The following is a 23,582-nucleotide window of genomic DNA, read 5'->3' on the forward strand; positions in this document are numbered from 1 at the left end:
GTAGCAGCTAAGTCAAAGAAAGAGCATCCCTCTAGTCTGACTCTGGTACTACAGAGGCCACTCGCTTGGAAAAGATAAGGTGACCTACAACCTCTTCCACCCATCTCCTCAGACACTGGATGCCAGTTCTGTCGATAAGTAGACAGCAAGTGGTGAAAGAAAAAGGCACTACAGAAGGGGAAAGTGAGACAGAGGCATGGGTGGGACCCATAGCAACTGATTGTAGTATTGAAGGAAATACGGAAATAGAGATACCTACACTCCTGTCCACCTGGCATCTGAATCACTGGCACTGCTGGGGAAGCTCACACTAGCAACACATTAACACTTGTTGGCACTTCTTACCCATTGGAAACCAATGATTTGTTGATACATGAACACTCATGGGACCCCAATAAGTCAGTCATGAGATGAATCTCAGTAAGTATGAACACAGGCCGGATGTCCCTAGCTATTATGTATCGCAAAAACACAGATTCTGAAAATTGGAGTGTTTGTGACTGCAAAATAGGTATGTCTTATGTACAAAATCCATTTTCAGGAGTTGCTAAACATTTATTGACTCAAACAACTGGTTTTCAAATGGATATCAATTTGGAAGGAGCATGTTGTGGGTGTCCCTTTCAAATTACAAATAGGTTCCATGTGTATGAATGAATAATTGGCAAATAGAATATGGGTCACAAGCCATTGAAAAGTTACAAACTCTCAAGTTGAGGTGGTAACCTGTTTGAAAAATGAAAGGGTTCTCCCTGGACCCTTTCCATTTGGAGTCAATCGAGATATCTGGCCCAGCTTGAGATCCTCTTGGAACCTCAAGCCCAAATAACCTGAGCTGTCTTGGGAGGGCATGCGACATAGTTGTTACAGATGCTGCTCATGTAACATTGGTAATTAGGTTCAAATCCAGGCAAATTTCCCTTTCCTGGAAAACAAAACCACACTGTGCAATGTAGCCTGGGTCTGTGTGTCTGTTGTGACACATTCATTTGTCCTTGGGCAAGGTTTGCGCTATGTAAAACTGCCAAAAATGAAATGTGCATTCTGCCTGTCACCCACGCTCTAATCTTATCCTCTAATGATTAAAGACAGAGCATTAACTGTTGATGTCAGAAGAAGATGTCCATTTAGTAGCTGAATTGCACAGTGTGAACCTTAAAAATCTAGGGTCAATCCTGGCTTCCCGGCTTGACCAAATTGTGTGATCCTAGTCAAATACTTTTATTTCATCAGGCTTCCTTTTTGTTCATTATCAATTAGCGGAGCATCTTCAAATAGGTGACCCCAGAATGTGCTCTGTACAGTAATCTCTCTTGTGTTTGAATTATTAGCCGATAATGTTGCTCCATGTATAGTAAGATTCTAGGCCACATATAGGGTAGACATGACAACTGACTTGACTCTTACTTTACTAATAGCACTGTCATGAGGACGAGACAGGCACATTTCTTAGTTCGCGTTTAAACACTCTCACATTTAATTAACACTTCCCAACAGTGATATAATCTAAGATGAAACTCTTCCCCAGCAAAAAGAATGACACTTTATTTCAAATTTGTAGACCTTGTTATATTGTAACATGGTTTTTGTTCCATGAATTACTTTTGAAATATTTTGAAAGCTCGGCTCCTGCACGGGCCCTTAGAACCAGAACCGACCCCTGGCTCTGTTGTAGCTCGGACCTCCCTGTCAGTTTCTTGGCTCGCCTACCTCTAGTGTCACACCCCAAAAAGACTCCGTATTTTTTACAGAATCGAGAAATACATATTTCTCCTTGTTATCCTGCACTCCTTCCTTGCTTACTGTCTTCACATAAAAATGCACCGTAACTGTTGATACTGTTTACGTTTACTGCAATACTAAAAATGTTTCATTTTCTTCAGTTCTATAAATTACTGCAGGGGTTGCCCAAGGATGTACCGAAACGAACACAGCGTTCTTTGTATTCGTGCATCACAAGGTAAAAGAGCTAAACGCCATTAGGGTAAATTTATGTGACAAGCACAGGGATGCGCAAAGTGTAACACCGAGAGGATTAAGCATAAACAGAGAGCCTTGTTTATTCAGGGCACGGTCTCCACTTTAATTCAAATATACCTTGCTGAACTGGCGTGGCAGCGCACCCTTGCAATTTCACAGACATTTCTGCGCCGATCCTTACACAAACACCAGCCATTGCACAATGTTTTCTATTCCGGGCACGCCAGCGGCCTATGTATACTGAACATTTTGTAAGTGTTCTGTTGACTGATTCTGGTATGCGGCCAGGATATGAAGTAACGGCTGCTCGCAACACGCATTGCTCAATCTCGTAACCAAGATAAAGATGTAGGAAGAAAGGTGGCCGTGACTTGGAGTTCAGCTGTTCTGTGGTTGTAATTATTTAATTGCTGCGTTTGCGTTTTTTCGTCGAAGATGCTACATGAACATGCGTTTTTTGCTGTGCACGCCGGGCAGTCACCTCTTGAACACGCGCTTTTTATTTTCGTTATTTTATACTATCTGTCAGTGTGTTTTTAAAAGACAAATGTGTCCTGTTCGGCTAAACCTATCGTGCGTAGCTGCGCAGTGCCCGGAACCAAGCACTTCAAAGCCCGCCTTCTCCCACGTCCACTCGGCAGTGAATGTTTCCGTACCTTCAGATCGGCGTGTTTAATTATCGTCGATAAACTACTGCTGGCGGCAGCCAGGCATCACAAGCTTTTTATTTCCCTTTCCGAAAAGGTCAGGCCGCCGCCGAGCAAACACTGCCGAGCATTATGTAGCCTTGTACTCTGATCACATAACACATGCTCCAGAAAGCCTTATGCAACGCTACGCTACCTGATTAATGACTGCTTGCACAAGACGTTTTTCATTACCCTGAATACTAGCATCCTGGCAATGATTAACAGCGTGACATAACTCGCGTCGCATAAAAACTGAAGACTGGCGCGCGGCCGCAAACCAGTGCGTTTTAGAAGAACCGCTGCGATTAATGTACATTGTTAACTGTGCAGAAGACTCTGCTGTAATGGCAATATCTGCGTACTGTTTTCCTACCCACCTGTTTAAGTTTATTTGAATAAACACAACAATAGACTTTAGTTCACATGAGTTGCCTCAAAACTTGAAAAGTGGACGTTTAAAAAATAAAATAAAGGAAAGACTGCTTGGCTAAGAATGCATATCACAACGGCGGGGCGTAAGAAATGTAATCTGTAAACCAGGGGACGGGAAAGGCAGTCGAGGAGGTAATGTACTTTTGGTGCAAGTAATGCGTGGTTACTATTGCAGTGTAGAGTGAGTGCGGGTGTGTGTTCATGGTTCTACCCAGCTACTCATAGAGCGCCGATGGCCACACACTTGTTTTGTACACAAACGATCAAGGGCTTGCTAAAATTCAAAACACGTTAAGCTTGGGCCATTTAGTGTTCACACAGGTGCAAGCAAAGATTTGGCAGCTCCAGTCCTTCACTGGGGCTAAAACCCTATTGCAACCCCTGTAGAGCGGCTCTAGGTGCGCATATTTAACCAAAACCCCTGCTACAGCAACTCCTTGTTTAGTCGTTTGACCCTGGTCCAGTTGTACAAAGTCATAGGGGTATCAGTCTGGCCACAGTGAACCAGTGAGCTATTATAAGTGCACCTATTTACAACTGTGAACTGTGGTGAGTGTACATCATTGTAAAAAACATAGGAGACACCTCACGTAAGCGACCAAAGGTAAAACTGAAGGATCATTCGAGTGCCCCAGCCTTTTCATCCGAGGTGTACTCCTCTGTGTGTAAGGAGGAAGAGGGAACCGTCCGTCTATGCTAGTCAGCCCACCTGGGTTGTTGGTGACTTAGCAAATATGCCAGAAACGGGTGATCCAGCCATGTCTCATCCCTACATCTGTTTCCCCTTCTCTGTGTACCAAGGCATAAACACTTTTTCTGTCTTGTGGTACTATTGAAAATATGTTTGAGATACCATCTGTGCTTCTTATGTCAGGTAACTAAGCACATGGTTAATTACAATGGTGCACTTTAGGACCTGTTAGTTACGTCTGGCCAACATGTTATTGCCTTAGCTTCTATTGGCAACTCCCTGAGTGCCAGAGCACCATCCTATCACTCAAAGGTACACCGCAGGCCATTTGCCCACTAAAGCGATAGCTTACAAGTGGAACACGTTTTTCTTCTTTGGCAATTTGCAGTGAAAGGACAGAGCGCACCCTGAGCCCCACGCCAGGGCCCCTCAACTTGAAGCACACCACCAGACGATTGCGGGTACGCCTGTGGATTATGTCTGACTGATTGTGCTCACTCTGTCTCATGGTGTTCAATTTTCATCACATTTTGGATGAATTTGTTTGAATGCATTGCTTGTTTTGTTCCGCACACACTTTACTGTGGTATTTAATATTCACCACAATTTGGGTAACTGGTGTCATGATGTGACAGGCGCCACAGATTTTATGAACATACCTAGCTGTCTTTATATTCCCCTACAGGTTGAGTGACAGTGGATCCGCTTTTGAATCTTGCAGTGGACCACTGACTGGTTTTGTATTTGTAATTTTCCTTTTATGAGTATGCTTGTTGAGAAGACCCGTTATGTACTAGTCCTGACGAATGCTAAGATACCTCCTTTAAGGGATGAGATGGCAGAAACATGTTGACCTACATCTAGTGACACACCCTGCAGTTTCATTTGGTGCTGGATGGCAGTTTCATTTTTAAGGCTGAAGCTGGACAAGACGAAGCTGTTAATAACCAAGAATTATATAGAGAAATGGCAACCCACTTGTAGGCAATTGGGTTACTGGTTGAGGGGTGTGAAACCCTACAAAAGCAGCAAGCCCAAATCTTGTCAGGGTGAAACACAAGCAAACCCCACATTAGCCTGTGCCTAACCCTCTGGTAGCTTGGAACAATAGTGTCAGGCTTAACTTAGAGGCAATGTGTAAAGTATTTATGTGTTGGAAGTTCGATGCAGACCTTACCTGAGGAGCCTGTGATGTGGCTTCACAGAGATTATTTGGACCAGCTCCTTAAACCTACTTGCTCACTTGTGAATTCTGGATCCACCAAGGAAGATAAATGGGGACTAGGGAGGGTGGGCAAGTGTTCTATAGCGTGATTCTTCACTCTTGAGTACCGCTGTCTAACCTTAAATACAAATGCGCAAAGTCATGAGAATCTTTCTGTTGCTTTACCTAAGCTCTCTACTTTCCTGATATTGTTCCAGTGATCATACTCATAATTTACCTGAGATCAGCTGGCTATTTCTCTGAGTTCAGAATCGGTGATCACTTCTCACAGATTGGATTTGTCTGGGCTTGTCTTTTCTTGAGGGATAATCTTCCTCTAGGAGTCTACTATGACTTCTTTCACAACTTCTAGGGAGAAAGCACACTATTAACAATCGTACCCACATACATATCAGCAATAGCAACACAGCATTGTTCATATTGTTAGTACCATACTTCTGTGTTCAGGTAAATGGTAATTACCCAAAAGCTTCACTTGGTTGGAGGTGTTGGCAGTAGTCTTTTCTTCATCTGTGGCCACGCAGGTAAGAGCGGCGGGGCCGGGTTGGGTGGGCTTCAACAGACAACAACGAGGGAAAATTAAATAAATAATTAATTTCCCTGTGGTTGCCTACGAAATTCCCATCACCCAGTATCACCGCCCCAGTGCTCTTACCTGCACGGGCCGCGGCTGCTATTCCTGTGGCATCAAAAAGGTTACAGCACCTCCCTGTGGTTTTTCCAGAAAGTCTTTAGTGCTTCAAGTGCAATACCACAATGTCTATGGATTTCAAGGTCTTTGGTAGTAACTACTCGACACAACAATGTCTGTAGTTTCAAGTTCTTGATAGTAACATGTGAAGTTGCATGCATGTTTTCATTTATCTTTTGGGGATACGGTGTAGTTTTTTGTCTTAGTACTCTTTCATTCCCCTCTGCTAGAAGAGTGCGTTCCTGCTGACAATGTACCAATGACATTCATCGCAATACCTGATGATGTGCAGCTAAGTGGAGAGGCTGGAGAGGGCCTTCTTCTGTGACAATATCAAGGCAAAGTGAGGTCAACTGCCTGGGTGAGGTTTAAATAGGGCCGCACCCAAGATGGCCATGAGGTTTGCTGAGATCTTACGAGATCTCTGCAAACAGCAACGAGCAGTCAGCTAGGAACAAGACAAATAGTGCGTCCTGCTAATCTCCCATAGTGGATATGTACCGTTTTCAGCTTAATGTCCGCACCAGAGGTGCTGAGAAACGTGGATGGACAACAGTGCTGGGGGGCTGAAATTCGTGATATGCATAGTGGTACAGAAGGGAAAAATACAAGGTTGGGAGCACAACGGCCTGGGTCAGTGCGCCTGCATAAAATGTGGTGAAAAAGAGGGACCATGGGAAGAACCATGAGAGGGCCCCTGATATTATGTAGCACTTTAAACAGTAAAAACATAACCCAAGAAAGATTCACCACCAATTTTTAATAAAAGTAGTGTAAGAAAGATTCCACAACAATTTAGAAAAGTAGTGTAAAATGCAATAAATTATTTTGAGATCACAATGGCAAAAATCCAATCAGTAGAACTGGACATATACAATTTTAACATTTTAAGTGAAAATAGTACCTAGAAGTACAACTGCCAACTGTGGTTATCTGGTCATGCTGGCCCAGGACAAAGTCACATGTTTAGGCAGACCGCGAGGAAGTTGCCAGGCTGTGATGCAGAGTTTTGTGTTATCGTCAAGGATTCCGTAGATGAGGGGCTTGTGATACGGAGTCCAGCGTCGAGGATGCGTCACGCAGTAGCGGTTGTAAAGAAGCTGTGGGGCTGTAATGTGAAGTCCTGCTTTTTCATTGAGGATGCCATTGACTAGGGGTTTGCGATGCAAAGGCCTACGCTGAGGATGCATCACTCAGAGGTGATTCCAAGGAGACTGCAGCTGCGATGCGAGGTCTGGCGTTGGGGATGCATCGCTCTTCAGCAGTTCTGAAGTGGAGCTGTAAGGTCAAGGTGCTGGGTTCAATGTGGTTTTAGACTTTTCTGTCCCCAAGGCTCTGATCAGGAGGCCATCCAACTAGCCATTGGAGTCAGAGGAACTGGTTGTCCTGGAATTAATATGAAGGTCCAGTCCTTCTCACTCAGGCAGCAGAGTATCAGTCCATCTTGCAGAGTAGCCCAGCAGTCCTTCTTAGTCTTCCACAGGTTCAGAAGTGCACTAAAGAGTTTGGTCTGAGGGTCCATTATTTATACCTGGTGCCCGCTTTGAAGTAGGAGAAGGTTCTTTAGATTTCCAACCCTAGAGGTGCTTGAAATTGTCTGCCTTCCTGCCCTAGCCTCAGCTTTTCTGGGTGCACAAAAGACTAGTGTCATACCCTTTGTGAATGTGCCCAGGCAGAGCCTTTGTGATGTTCAAGTGTGGTAGCTGAGAGCTTCTCCCCCTCATCAAATCAGAGATGGTTCATTCTGCCAAGACCTATTACTCCTTTGTCTCACGGACTGTGAGCAATACACAAAGACCAACTGCTAGCAACACCAAGTCATATGACACAGGTAACAGGCTGCAGGCATAAAATGATTGGGAGAAGAAAATGCCAGCTTTCTAAAATTAACGTGTTTGGATGGGGTTGGGCCTTTTATTGACGGCTAGATTAGGCTGTAATATACTAAATAGAGAGGTTGTTCTAGCTGTCTTTTTGGAGTGTTATCTACTTAAACAGACTAGGACCAATTAGTCATTTTCTTGGCCTTTGTATTTATTAACCTTAGTTTGTTTACATTTTTGTTAAATTCACAATCTCTTTTTTGTCAGAGAAACATACACATTTGTGGTGTTTCAAATCAGCAAGAGTTATAGCAAACTTTCTAAATGACAACTATAAACAAACTTAAGACAATAATAGTAAATAAAAACATGTAACATTTGTCACAGAAATGAACCGGTCATCTATTTACATAATCAAGCAGAAATTGCCCTAATTCCTTTTGTCAAAGATGGATCTATTGTGCTTCTTATTGCTCATGGGAACTGATATTTCTGTTCTTAGGGTTGAGATTTCTTAACCATTCCCCCAGATGATCCAAGTCGAATGATTATGATCCCCATGAGATCTAAGTGTGCTGATTCGTTTCTTACCCCATTGTCATTCGCGGTGTTCTCCTCAGGGCAATGACTGGATTTATTCTTCTTTATGGATGAACTCTTCTCTTGGATGGTATGACGTGGTTTATGCAGATTTCGGTCAGGTGTTTAATCACTACGAGTCATGGATTCTTAGTTTTTCAAATAGTTTTCTGGCGTTGCTGGTGCCAACAGCAGCGGTTTCTGTGTAAGGGTGTGGGGGCTTATATGTACTGATTGTGCCATGCTCATTTTGTGCCAGTAGCAAATGGGCAGCTATGTGAATTGCAAGTGTGGCTAGTTTGCACAATTTGCAGCTGTCGTATTTTGCTCCCAAATAAATGCTTAGTCGTGGTTCGGCAACAACGTGCTTGAAAATTAGGGTTTCTCCAGTCGGCCGGAAAGGCAGAAGAGAGCGTTTGATGATGGGAAATTCTGGCAGCCTTTCCATGCCTCGGTAGAATGGAAGGCTTTCTAGTAATGTACGCAACTCACACCTTATATTTCTTACTTTAGGACATCTGTAGGGCGCCACTTTTCACCTGACTGAATAATGTCTGCACTTTATGCGGCATACACTTATATAGTTCTACAACTGGAAACATAAAGGCAATGAATACAAATGACAGCATGATTAACATTGCAGTGCATAAGCGGCAGTGGTGACTGGGCCGAGGGTTCTGAGGCAAAGGGCGATCTTACGAACAGTGCTTCCAACCAGTCCATTCCTGACTCCACATGTGGGCAGTGCTTCTTTTATATCAGAGGTGGCAGGTGGTGGCCCCCGGTACTCATTTTTAGGGACCAAGAATTATTTTTCAGCATTCAACTTTGACCAAGAGCAAGAGAGAGCAAAATAGAATAGGGGGGAAGAAAAAGGACGAGAAAGCTGTGAAAACAGAGACAAAGGGATAAAGCAGAGATAAAAAACAACTTGCAAGAATGAGACAGAGGGAGAAATAAGAGGGTGGAGAAAGAAGGAGGCGTGTGTTTGTTTGTTCAAGACTCGGCAGTCCTGGCATACAGCCGCCCTGGCAAGAGCCAGTGCTGGCAGAAGAGACGTAATAAAAGCTTTGACACCTGTACTTTTAAAAATAATTATTAATCAAGCACTGCCTTTGCGCCTCCACTATAAATCCTTTCAGCCACGAACAGTCTTTTCTACTCTCTGCCTAGATCCCACTCCCTAGAGGGGCACACATCAGTCGTGTCTGGAGCAGGCAAGCATGGTGGGGCAGTAGAGTTGGGCGAGGCGGGACGAATAGGATTTATTTATTTATTTAATTTGACCTATTCCATTGTCTGTTGACATCCACACAGCGCTTACCTGCACCGGTTGCTGCTGTATTTACATGCATTACAATGAGTCCAGTTCACTGTGCAGCTGAACCGAGATCCATTTGATCACCACAAAGTCTGTCAGACAATGTTGCTCTGAAGTAAAATAGGCAACATCATTCAGTTTTTATTAGTTCTATTTTTTAAACATAAGCCTGACATTTGTCCTAAACCGCCACTCAGGGCACAAGTCCTAAAAAAATAAGTGGGGGGACTAATTAGCATAAGCAATATGCATTGGTGTCACAGGACATCACAGGGAGGGATGGCAGCACCATGTGAGATTTTTCTTTTTAAAATAAATGTGCTGGGCTTTCTTTACTTGGTTGCTATGGAAGGAAAGGTTAACTGACTTGAGGGTAATTACTTTGGAGGTAAATGGGCTGCATTATGACTCAACTACATATGTAAAACCCTAGTAAAAATAATTTGTGCACATTTTATCTTGGAAAATTTTGATTTGAACTGGTTAATAAGACTCTGTCATTTAACCACACCCACTCACAAACCTGCAGTTTACTAAACACTCTTACTGTGTTTAACATCATTTGCCGGATATGGCCTGGCATATGCGGATGGCAGTCAATTATGTAGTGTACCAGATTCCATAAATTTCTGTCAGGTGGTGGGGGGGCCCAATATCTAAAAACATTCTGATGGAGGGGCTCAACCTAAAAAAGTTTGAAGACCTCTGACATAAGGTGAGGTGGCGACATCATAGTGATGAATCGAGCAGAACATATAAGTCTTGCTGGGCGCTGTACGTTGAAGCTCAGTATGCTCTTTACCACGTCATCAATGGGCAGGTACTTCTCCCCCTCCATGCTTCCCACAGTATAAGATAGTCCTTTCACGTGGTGCGTCAGTCTTTTTGCTGGAAAGCAGAATGCCCGAACTGCAACTATGACTGTTTTTGCTCTGTTGCTACTGGTTGGTGTGAATGCCTTTCACCGAATGCAAGTTTGCGGTCAGAGACGAGTGACTTGTGCATGCGGCTCTACGGTTATTAGGAAGGCATAAAACATGAGGCGGATTCAAGCGGCGGGCAGGACAGGTAACCAGCTGTCTTTTTGATGCACAGAGGACTGGAGCCTGGTTATAGGTTGTCCGTGCTCTTGCTCGCCTCAAAATTCACTTCAGTTGATTTTCTCTAGTAACAACTTTTGTCTGTGAACTCTTTCAATGGAGATGCTGTGGCCAATTTTATTCCTTGCCTCCTATTCATTCATTTCAACCTAATGGCATCTGTGACTGGGGGCCACAGTACAAACATTACTTTTAATAGTTTGTCAGGTTCTAAGCGCTAGGTGGCATGTGCTCTTTGCATTTCTTTGATCTGTCCACGCTAATATTTCAATCACTGTGCCTTCACAGCACTTCATAATGTGAGTGCTTAACGGGGAAAGTGTTTAAATAAATGGGCATATCTTTTGGTTAGAGATTTTCTTACTTTAAATTGACCTATTTTAACATAGTCATTACAGGCCTAAGATGTGCATCTCTTCTGTGGAGATTATAGAATCTTTCTGCATTTCAGGTTAACTATTGCAGAGCTGTTTAATAAATATTAAATGGTAGTGATAATTTAATATATGACAAATTAAGAGTTTGCAACCATAGAAAATGAAAGCAGAAAGCAATCATGTAAATCTTTGGGCTGGGTGTCAATAAGATAGCTCAATACATTAGTGCTTTTGTTAAAATAAATTCTGTGCAGGTCACAGGTTCAAATGCGAATATTGTAATACTTCTGAGACCACATAGCAAGAGCAGGATCTGTACTAGTTCCCAAGTCATTTAATTTCTAATTGTACCTAATTGCTTTATGTTACCCTGTACCAACTGAGGGTGAAAATTTGCAGGTGGAGATATGCGTGTGACTGTATGTGCATTTTATATATGTGTTTGATCACCAGTGACTTGGATCACCCTGGGATACATGGCATATTACAGCTGTTACTGGGTGGATGCTAGCTAGTCCTAGCACTAATGCATCATTTATGACATAGTCTGAAAATGCTTTGGGAGACGCTGGAAATGACTGATTAGTGGCATATTCAGCGGCCATCAGTGACAGACTGTGGGCATCCATTGGGGCATACTGGCTAACCCTAGCATAATAATTACCCTTTACTATTGTCTGGCAGCTACAGCAGGGGGAGCACCAAGGGAGCAGATGACCAGCAGGCAGGAGGTGGCTGTGGGCAAGAAAAAAAACAGGCCACTTGGCCCTGGACCCCACCTTAGAAAGGTGACTTGGGCCTGCCCAGAGGTGCCTCTAGCTAGCACAACCCCCACTGTCTAGTCACTAGAACCAGAAATAGTTTTTGCATGTCCTCAAACAAGAAAACTCTTGCTCTTCCTGCCAGTGGCAGCAATTGCCGTATGGACACCGCCATTAAACCTGTTCCGAATTTCTGCTGCCCCCACCCTCCACTCATGGGCACCTTTGTGCATTCTCTGGGAGAGAGCGGATAACCCTGCCACAATAGCTCAGCAGTGATATTCAGGGGTATTTCTGGCAACATTCTTATTATCTCTTCTGAACAAAAACCAGGCTGTTCCTGGCTTAGGCGTGGCATACCATTGAATTACTGATTACCTTCATGACCCAATTCTGGCTATCCCTTGCATAAGGATGGGGAGAATATTTAACACACAATAGACCTGCTATCTGATGATGAATGGGTATGAAAGGAAGAATCTAAACTAGTATATATGTGTGAATGGTGAAAATGACAAGATGATGTTGGGTAGCTGAACAAAATTGCTCTCTGATCATGTGATCTATTTGTAACTGAGCAATAGCGCAGCTGGGTGGACCGGTAACATTTGTATAGATGTGCTGTCCACTTCCTGTGATTGAAATTTGTCTAACATGTGATTTGTGCACCTCGCCCTTTTTACTTAGAGTCAAAGCGATAACATTGTATTGAGCAGCTACTTGAAAGGGACTAAATGGGAAAATAAAGGGAATAGTGTATTATGGAAGTACATAAGACATTTGATGTCGCCTGTACTGCCTGTAATTCCTAAAGTTCTAACTAACTTTTGGAGGATATCACATTGAAAAGTCCACCGTTTTACAAACATTGTGTGAACATTTACTTGGGTAGGGTGAGTTTTGTCATCCCTTCTTAATGTAAAGCTTGCTTGGCACAGCATAAAAGTGCCCCTTCAGGACAGGGCATTTTTACAAAACATCTGTGAAAATCCAGCTTCAAAATGCTCCGTTTTGCCCTGCTTCTAGTAAAAATCTTCTCAGGTGGAGAAAGAACCCCCTTTAACCTACCTTCTGGCTCACTTAATTCAGACACTCACGTCCTCCAATTCAAGAAAGGGATTTACGCCCTACACCTTACAGAGTTTACCACCCGCCACTGGTTGCCAACACTGCATACGCAAGTTCTCGTCTCCAACGGATAGGATCATCTGGGGGAATGGTTAAGAACTCTCAACTGTAAGAACAGAGATATCAGTTTTCATGAGCTATAAGCAGCATAATAGATCCATCTGTGACAAAAGGAATAAGGGCAACTGCTGCATGATTATGTAAATAGATAACAGGTTTATTTCTGTGACAAATGTACCACATGTTTTTTATGTCCTATTATTGTCTTGAGTTTGATTATCGTTGTAATTTAGAAAGTTTGCTATAACTCTTGCTGATTTGAAACAGTACAAATGTGTATGTATATTTGAAACAAATGATTGCGGCCTCCCTTTTTCTCTGACAAAAAAAGAGATTGTGAATTTACCGAAAATGTAAAAGACTAAGGTTAATAAATACAAGGGCCAAGAAAATGACTTATTGGAGAACACGCCGCCCCCTGCGATGGCAAGAGGACTTTGTAATGTAATATTTTCAGGTGTATAGTTTTTATTATTATGTTCTCTCCTTTTCATGTTCCAATGAAGCTCCTGTTTTCCCCTTACAAAGGGTGGTGTGTTTTAATCTGTGCCTGTATCCTATATTGTACTTTGTTCACTATTGGTATCACCCTATCCTTTTCCCCCCTTCCTTTCCCCTCACCCTGGTATGTTCCTATCTTAGAATGTTGGAGAAAAGCTCAACTTAGAATGTTGGTGTGCCTCAGTGCCCAGCTGGTGCCTGAGGATAAGGATGAAATAAACTGCTTCTCTTTACCTCAACTTGTCAGCAGTATTTCTTAACACTAAGGTTAATAAATACAAATGCCAAGAAAATGACTAATTGGTCATAGTCTTTTTAAATAGATAACAGTTCTAAAAGACAGATAGAACAACCCCTCTATTTAGTAACTTTCTAAAAGAGGCCTTTTCAGAATCGTGACTTAAAATCCAACTTTACCTTTAATGAGGGTTTTAAACTAATGTTCATTTGATACCAAATTCAACAGTCCCATCTACTCACAATTGAAAGTTATCACTTATTAAATGTAATAAGGTAACCTAATGTTATCCTACGGAAGAGGTAGGCCTTGCAGTTGTGAAAAACGAATGTAAGAGTTTTTCACTGCCAGGATATGTAAAATTTAAAAGTACATGTCCAACATTTTAAATACATGTATTAAAAACAGAAGGGTAAGGCCTGTCAAAAGGTTTATTTTGCCAGGTCAAAACAGCAGTTTAAAACTGCACACACAGCCAGCAATGGCAGGCCTGAGACAAGTTTAAAGGTCTACTTACGTGAGTGGCACAATAAGTGCTGCAGGTCCAATAGTAACATTTAAATTACGGGCTCTGCTCTGGATATATGTAGTACCACTTTACTAGAGTGTTACAGACATTTTATGTGCCAGTTGGGTGTAGGTCACTTTTACTATGTTTAAAGGTGAGAGCACAAGCACTTTATCACTGATTAGCAGTGGTAAAGTGTGCAGAGTCCCAAAGCCAGGAAAAATGAAATCCACAAAAACAGGTGGATGGAAGGGAAAAAGATAGGGGTAGACCACACCAAGGATATCAGGTCCAATATCACTCCTGTATACCATATAACATCTGGGGAACATTTGAGAAGCCAATCTAACTCTAGGCCCTCAAATAAACAAAGACATCTGCTCTGGTTTTTGTCAAGCTTCTGAAGAAAGCCCTTCTTTTCACTCCAGTGAAACACCACAAACAAGTAGACAATACATTCACCCACTTGCAGTTCAACTATACTAGTTTCTGTTATCTGGCCATAGCTAAGAAATCAATTAGAAGGCTGTAACTGATTCAAAATACAGCTGCCCATACTATTACCAGGACTACCTTCGGGAAACATATTACTCTCATTCTGATTCAGCGCCATTCATTCCTGGTGGCTCAGAGAATTAATTTCAAGTCATTAGTTATTCTTCGCAAGGTAATTTATGGTTGTGGTCCCTCATTTTGCCCTATAAATTTCACATTTACATTTGCTCCCAATCTCGTAACTTGCATTCTGGGACAAATTCCTCCTAGATTTACCTGAAATCACTCAGCTTTTATTTGCAAAATAGCTTTTTCCTAATTAGCAGCCAATACATAGAATCCATTGCCAGTAGAGCTCCCAACTCCATCCTCCTGGCTACATTTTACAAATTAATTCAAAACTTTGCTGTTCAAAACAGTTTTTAATGTGTGCTAATCTTTTTAAGCTATAAATGGATTTAAATAGCATCAAGAAGCTCCTGTTATTATGTATTCTATAAATACCATACCCTACCATATCATACATACCATACCCCTAACTAATGATATATACAAAGATCATCCTCTCTCAGCCCCACACCACTGTCTAATGTTTGAACACCTGTTATCAGGGGCAGTTGGTAGTTAGAGCATAGGGGGTGCGGTGTCCACACATGCACACTCACTCACTCCCGTTCATTCACATGCGCACACACACCCATTCACATCACACACTCACATATACAAATTCATTCATACATACACACACACATGCACCAAACATTAAATTAAAACATTACACTTACCTTCTGCAGCATCTCAGGAGGGAAGCTTCAGAGGTTGCAGGAGAGCTGGGCCGTCTGCCTTCTCTCATCAGCCAGCGAGAGCAGGTGGCAGTCCCTACCTCGTCGCAGAGTGGGATGGGTCAGTGAGAGTTGATGACCTCACCCCACTCTGTGATGAGGTATCAGTGATGGACAGTCAGCTCTGGGCAATTCAGGGATTAAAACTGAGGTGCTGAGATCCGAGGCTATCATTAATGCTTCCCCTCATCATGAGGGGTAAGTCCTACAAGCGCATTGCCAGGCTGAAGAGGTCATGCTCACAATTGCTGTGGCATCTTCAGTTTCAGCTCAGGCCAAGAGTCGCCTGTGTATTTAGTGCATGTATAGCGCCAGACTACCTGACCTGAACATAAATAGTGTCTGTCAGACTGACCATTCCTCAGCCTGACAGACACTGTTTATTTTGGGGGAAAAGGGTGTGGCTCCTCCACTCTTAAGGACGGGCCGCTTCTGGCTGTTAATCAACTTATTAATCATCAATCTCTCCATATCCCAAGCCCTCTGCTTCTACTCTCCTCACTCCATTATCCCTACCATATTTCTAAGTGCATTGTCACCCTGGTGGTGATGGTGCAGATTGGAGCTTCCGAATCCCCTCTACTTCCACGGACGGAGTGATTTCACAGTCACACGCGCACACACACACATCACACGCTGGTGGGGCCCATAACACCAACATTCATCCTACCACTCTATCCATGCCATGTATAAGGGAAACACTTTTCAATACCTAACCAATCTGCATGTACCCTGAGGTCAATGGCATCAACTAGTTGCTATAGATTTGGTGAAACATCTTAACACTCTAAATATTCAATAAACATGACAATAAAATAACCACCCGACACAGTAATTCAAACAGAATATTGTTTATCTAAAAATTGTAAGAAAAGCCAATTAAATGCAAGACCTTTTTCTCCATATTTACCTATTCTGGCTAAAAGTTGTTTTCTAAGTCAGAAACGGTCCTCAGCAAATAGTTAAAGTTCTCTAGCCGTCATGTAGAGTCACCGTCCTCTCCGTCACCATCGGGACCTCTGATCATTGGTTCAGGAAGAAGTAGTGCTAGACCTCTCTAGTCTACTAATATTTATACCAAATTTACATTCCAAATGTTGCAAACATATCTTTTAAAACAGTCGATTGGCGGAAATTATGTCGTCTTGGTACATTAAGTTACACCATTAGATTTTCTCATGTATTGATAGTTTCAAATTCTGAATAGAAATTAGAAGTCCATAGCTAATTCGTTACTTCTACGGATGTCTCTTTAGGACAAAATGTATCTCATCCATGGGACCATTATAAGTTCATCAGGTCGGATTTAAAGTTGTAACAATTCTTCGTGTTCAGGGGCATCTGGCAACACTCCCAGATTTGTCGTCATGTTCATGGCTTTTCAGTTCAATCAGAGGACAGGGTCGCAGTCAGCGCAAAGCCTCTTTTCATATTTTCATCTACTCGAATGTAGGCTGCGGGTGGTGGCCATTTTACAGCTAGCCACAATGGTCAACTTAAGCGAAGAAAACACAAAATCATAATTATTACATAGAAATGATTATACAGTGTTATTCCCCTGCTAATACCCTTATGTGTATGCATTTATCTAGCCATTTGCGACATCAAAAGCCATTAATGCATATTAATTACAAGCGCAAAACACAATAACATCACATAAGCAACATCTATACTGTCAATTTGCTCACCAGCTTAGTTCACTTATTATTTAAGCCATGCAATTGCAATCCTACGTGTAATTCTTCTGTTAATAAGGTTGGTTAGACAAGACTCGACAAATCTTTAGTAATTACTAATTAATCAGTAGTACTTTTAATAATGACATACGAAAATGAAACAGGTATTTGGTTTTAAAGTAAAAACCCTGCTCCAGCAATCCCCCCTTTGGTGATATCTTATCACCACAAAATCAACACCCAAGAATCAATTTAATTTCCCCTTTTTGAAGAAATTCAAAATGTCTTCTTGTTCATTTTTAAACTCTTGTTTCTTTATCATCTTCTCTTTTTGTTTCTATATACATACTTTCTCTCAATTTTTCTAATTCTATTTCTTGTGGATCTCTTTCTGGTTTCTTTTGTCTCTTTTTAACATTTTCTCGTGTTATTTTCTTTTTATTTCTTCTGTATCTACAACACATACACCCTAATCTAAGAATTAATAATGCAACAATTACACACGTTAATGGAAATAATACCTTACCAAATATGGTACTACCTATTTTAGCTAAAAAATTCTTAATAGCAATCATCTTATTAGCCATTTTAGTCCAGATACTTTCAGCTTCCAGTGGTACTAATTCTTCATGCAAATCAGTAATATTTTTGATATAGACCTTTAGATCTTTGCTTTCGTCAGGAATGTAAGTGCAACAATGTTGAACTTTCAGCATTCCACAGATTCCACCCTCTTTTGCCAATAGAATATCAAGGGCAAGTCGATTTTGCATCGCCATAGCGCGTAAAGCAACCATGTCAGTATTTACCAAAAGAAAGCCTCCAGCGGTGCTTGTTGACAAGCGATCCACCACTGTTGACAGCTTCCGAATGCCAGATGCATTCAATGAAATTCCCACTGCTGGTATTAAAGCTCCAAAAATATCTCCTACAATTTCTGTCCATGTTTCTCTTCTATAGCGTGTTAATGGATTAGTTTGTTCAGCATTTTCTACTCTATCCATGTGAAAAATCTTTGGAAAGACCAGGCCAACATAACATGTGCCATACCAATGGTCAGGCAACCTGTAATAAGCCTTGTTCCCACAAATATAATACACTCCCGGAAAAACTGGATCTTCTCCTCCTCTAAATACCCATCCGGTTGCAATAAAGTATGTATCATGGCACTCACTAGTCCCTATGAAATAATAATCATACTGGGATTTCTTCCTGGTAATGCATAATTTGCCTTTCTGTGGTGCATCTATAGCCATAGTTGGACTGGCTCCATTTTTCAACTCTCTTTCTTTCTCAATATCCCACACTGTTTCACTCATCTTATGTCCTTCTGCTTTCTTATGCATGTTCAACCTTATTCTCTCAACCATGTCTAGGAAAGTTTTCTCTTCTTCCTTCAAACTGCAGGTTAAATTGTTTCTAAAAACATATTCTAATGTTAATTCTCTAGTTTCTATAAAAATCGCACCTAAAGTGTTAGCTTCTTTAGCAGGATTCAGTTCTTTATTCATAGGCAGTTGCCCAAGAATATTATCTACATTAGACATGTTATAATCTAATTTCCCTAATTGATAAAATATACTAATCAACACACTACATGAAATTCCATACGTAGCCGGAAGGTGATGATAAGTCACTCCTTCCGAAACAGAGGCAGGTAATTGCATGCAGACGTAGCAATCCCTTACATCCATTGTCTTTACATATTCATACAATAATTTTGAAAACACATTGCTAGAAAAATCATTAATAGACCTATCCTTATGTATATATACATTGCTAGTTGTAGTTGGAACTATCTTCTGTGAACTCTTCCCTATGTTAGTCATGTTCTCAGTATGTCCTTCTAGGGTGTCTATTGTTACTCTAAAAGAGATCAGTAGAGCAAGCACGCTCCAAAGTAGCATTAATAATCCTGTACAGCAGCAGCACATCTTGCACCATCTTTTCATGAAGGTACATCTACTTTGATTATTCTCAGTGTTAGCCATCTTGTTAATTTGACCGTGTCTTTTGACTTAGCCTCTTCTACTCCACTACCGAACTTTTAGGGCAGCAAGTACCCAACAGATTATTACAATCTATTAATTCTTAATTTACTTCTTCACTTTCTTCTTCGAGTGACCTCTTTGGATTTACTCAATTTGGGTTTTCATCACTTTTCACTCTTTCCTCATCATCATCAAACTGTATTAGGTCCTGAACATCCGTTTCTTCTCCAATGTCGGACAAGATAACTCTCAGGATTCCAACTGCTTCTTCTTCTTCAACCACTTTCAGTGAAGCCTCCTCTGGACTTCCTTGACTGTCTGCCTCTTCACCTTGTTCAGGCAGTGCCACATACGTCCATTCTGGCGACCTATACTTCTGGTTTGGTTTTCTGATTCTTTTAGTTTCTTCAGATCTCTTTGTTTCCTCTCCTTTCGTTTGGTTTTGACTTGACACTTCGTTCACTTGCTCAGCTTTCGAAGAGTTAACTCGTGTCAGGCGATATCTCAGTCTCCTTATCTTGTTGGGCCAAAGATCTCCTTTAGCATTTCTTTTTTGTTTTCCCTCTTTACTGTTTCTCTCTCCAATCCAAGTTCTCTTTCTCAGAACTCGACCTTCAGGTATCTCATTTCCACTTTCATCAGATTCTGTCTCAGTTGCCTCTTGTTCATCAACAATTTTCCCTTCTCCAACAACTTCCTTTTCTCCAACAGTCTCTTTTTCCACTAATTGAGATTTCCCTATTTCTGTCCCTCCTCGGGTCTCCGACACGCAATCTTCTTGCTGTCTACTTGTCCCTTCACCTAGCTTGTTGTCGATGTTCCTTACACCTCCTCGGGGTTTTTCCGCAATCTGTCCCTCTCTTTCTTTTTCTGTCCCTTCTTCTTCAAGAATAATCTCAGGTGGAACTTTTCCATTTTTCTCATTTGATTCAGGTGTCACCTCTGTTGGAATGTTCTTTTCTTTTCTTTCTTTCTTTTTGTGTTCGTCACTGTTAGTTGGGACTTCAGGCACTTCTTCAGAATCTGGACTCGTCTCTGAAGTTTGCAATGTTCTTTTCAGAATTCCTTCTGGTGGGACAAAAGGTTCTCTTGACTCACTTTCCCCCCTTTCAGGATTCCTTTTTCTTTTTACTGTCTCACTGTCTGCATCATCACTGGAATCTGATTCCTCAAAGTATTCTTTTCCAGTGCCGTCACTTGGATTTGGAACTCTCAGAGTGTGACTTGCATGTATCCAATTTTTCACTCCAGCACACTTCACAGCAGTCGTTGTGGTCAGAACGACTTGCCTTGGCCTTCCCCACCTTGGAACCAAGCAATTTCTTCTTCTGTGGACTTTTATTCTTACCCAGTCCCCTGGGCTCAGATGATGGGCTGGTTTCTTTTCAAGTGTGGTGGCGTCTTCTCCAACCTGGTGAAATACAGAATGGACTGCGTCAGCCAGGCCTTTACAGTAATCCAAAATCATGTCATCAGTTATAGTCATCAGCTTGTTGACTGGTACAAACGCATGTCTCATAGCACGTCCCATGATGATTTCATGTGGACTCAAACCTGTTGTTCTGTCTGGAGTAGACCTAATTGTCATCAGGACTAGAGGCAAGACATCAGGCCATTTCATTCCTGTGGCCAGGCACATTTTGCCAATTCTGTTTTTGATGGTACCATTCATTTGTTCAACCACACCAGAAGCCTCTGGTCGGTAAGCACAATGTAGCTTCTGCTGCACACTTAATGCTTCACAGATCAAACCCATGATTTCATTATAAAAGTGTCTTCCTCTGTCTGATTCAATGGTCACTGGGAACCCATACCTTGGGATGAATTCTCTTAACAGTAGCTTGGCCACTGTTATCCCATCATTTCTTCTCGTTGGATATGCCTCCACCCACCTGGAGAACAAACAGACTACCAACAGGACTTACCTTAATCTATTGACTTGGGGCATTTCAATGAAGTATATCTGCATTCTGGTGAAGGGTCCTCCCTCTCTGCCTATTGTACCTAGGCTCACCACTGTTTTCTTTCCAGGATTGAATTGCTGACATATCAGGCATCTCTGACAGAGACTCTGTGCTAGCAGCCTGAATTTTGCATTGTACCAGGTCTGCTTAAAGGCCCTTATCATAGCGTCCCTCCCCAGGTGTCCCTGGCCATGATACATCCGTGCCATTGTTGACAACATGCTATTGGGCATGACTGGTCTTCCATCCCTATAGACCCACACGTGGTCTTTTTCCCTTAGTGCACAACCTGCTTTCACCCAATCTTTCATCTCCTCATCTCCTTCCTCATCCTGCAACTGCTTCACCTCCTCCCATCTTCCCACCTCATTAGTAAACATTAAGGAACAAGAAGACATTTCTCTTTCCTTACTCCGGTTAATGGAGTGACATAGCACAGTACTGTGCTATGTCATTGGCAAATTTGTTCCCAAGGGTGACAAAATCATCACCTTGACTATGAGCAGCACATTTTACAACTGCTAGTTCTTTAGGCAGCTGTATCGCCTCAAGCAATTTTCCAACCACTTCAGCATTCTTTATGGGAGTTCCACTTGAGGTCAGGAAACCTCTTTGTAGCCATAACTGGCCAAAATCATGGACAACTCCGAAGCCATACTGGCTGTCAGTCATCACAGTCACTCTCACATTCCTTCCAATCTTGCAAGCTTTCGTTAGTGCCACCAATTCTGCCACTTGAGCGGATTTAACTCCTTTCAAAGGTGATGCTTCCACAACTCCTGAAACTGTACACACAGCATATGCAGCACTCAGCATTCCTTCATCAGTTCTCAGACAGGATCCATCCACAAACAACACATGATCACTCTCAGGCAGTGGCAGATCTCTTATGTCTGGTCTTGGTTTTGTACAGTAATCAAGCACATCCAGGCAATCATGATCAACATCATCTCTTACACCCACACTTTCAGCATCTGGCAACAGCGTTGCTGGATTCACATTCATGCATCTCTTAAGACTCACATTTGATGCACCAAGAATGACTTTCTCATATTTAGTCATCCGACTATGAGACATAAACTGTGTCCGGCTCCTTGTTAAAAGGATTGCCACATCATGAGGTACGAATACCCGTACAGGATATCCCATTATAATTACCTCACTTTGTTCCAGACTTCTGCATGTAGCAGCTACTGCTTTCAGGCAACCTGGTAAACCCACAGCTACTGGGTCAAGTGTTGATGAGAAGTACGCAATTGGCCTCCTCAGACGTCCATGTTTCTGGATTAACACTGAAAGTGCACATCCATTCCTCTCACTACAGTACAGCTCAAATTCTTTTTCGAAATCTGACATTCCTAGGGCAGGAGCTTCACATAGCCTGTTCTTTAGTTCTTTGAATGCTGCCATTTCTTCTGGGTTTAATTCCAATGGGTCTTTCACCTCACTTTTAGTCAATTTAATCAGCGGCTTGGCAATTAAGGAAAAGTTACTTATCCACTGACGACAATAACCAACCATTCCCAGGAACATTCTTCCTTTTCTTTGTGTCATTGGGGCTCTCATCCCTCTGATAATTTTGATCCTGTCAATGGTCACTTTCCTCAGGCCTTTCTCAATATTATGTCCCAGATATTGGACTTCTCGCTTGCAGAATTGCAATTTGGCTGGAGATACTTTTAATCCTCCATCTGCCAAGTGATTCAATAAAGCAATGGTGTCTACTTCACAAGCTTCACGTGTTTTTGATGCCACAAGCAGGTCATCAATGTACTGGACCAAAACTGAATTTTCAGGCATTGTTAAACTCTCCAGAGATTTCTTCAGCAATTGATTAAATATCGAAGGGCTCTCTGTATACCCCTGTGGAATTCGGCACCATGCCAAAATTCGCTCTCCAAATCTAAATGCAAAAATCGGCTGGCTGTCATGATGCAACGGGATTGAAAAGAAAGCATGGCACAAATCAATTACTGTATACCATTCTGCATCATGGGGAATCTGATACAAAATCACTGATGGATTTGGCACAATGGGACAACATGACACAACAATCTTCCCATTGGGTTTCTTCAGTCCCATTATAGGTGAATTACATGGGCTGCTCAATATGTCCCTTAACACCCCCTGCTGGATCATTTTCTCAATTATGGGTGTTATTCCTTCAATTATTTCAGGTGTCAGTCTGTATTGTGGGATGTTTGGGTAAACTACTCCATCTTTTACAGTAATTTTTACTGGATCTACATTTCTCATCAGGCCCACATCTTCTCCAGTAAAATCCCAAACTGCTGCCTTTACTGTCTGTTTTAATTCTGGGGGTAATCCATCCGGACTAAACACAGCATATGTTCCAATAGCCTCACTTTCCCTGTTATCTAGGGTCATTCTGTATAGGACATCCTCATCTGGTGTCTCAAAGGCTATTCCATCTGGACTACAAAAAATAGTGCAATTCATCTTGCACAGCAAATCCCTGCCTAACAGGTTCACAGGACTGGTGTCACACA

The sequence above is a fragment of the Triturus cristatus genome, chromosome 2_1 (genome assembly GCF_964204655.1).
Source record: "Triturus cristatus chromosome 2_1, aTriCri1.1, whole genome shotgun sequence".
Lineage (NCBI taxonomy): Eukaryota > Metazoa > Chordata > Amphibia > Caudata > Salamandridae > Triturus > Triturus cristatus.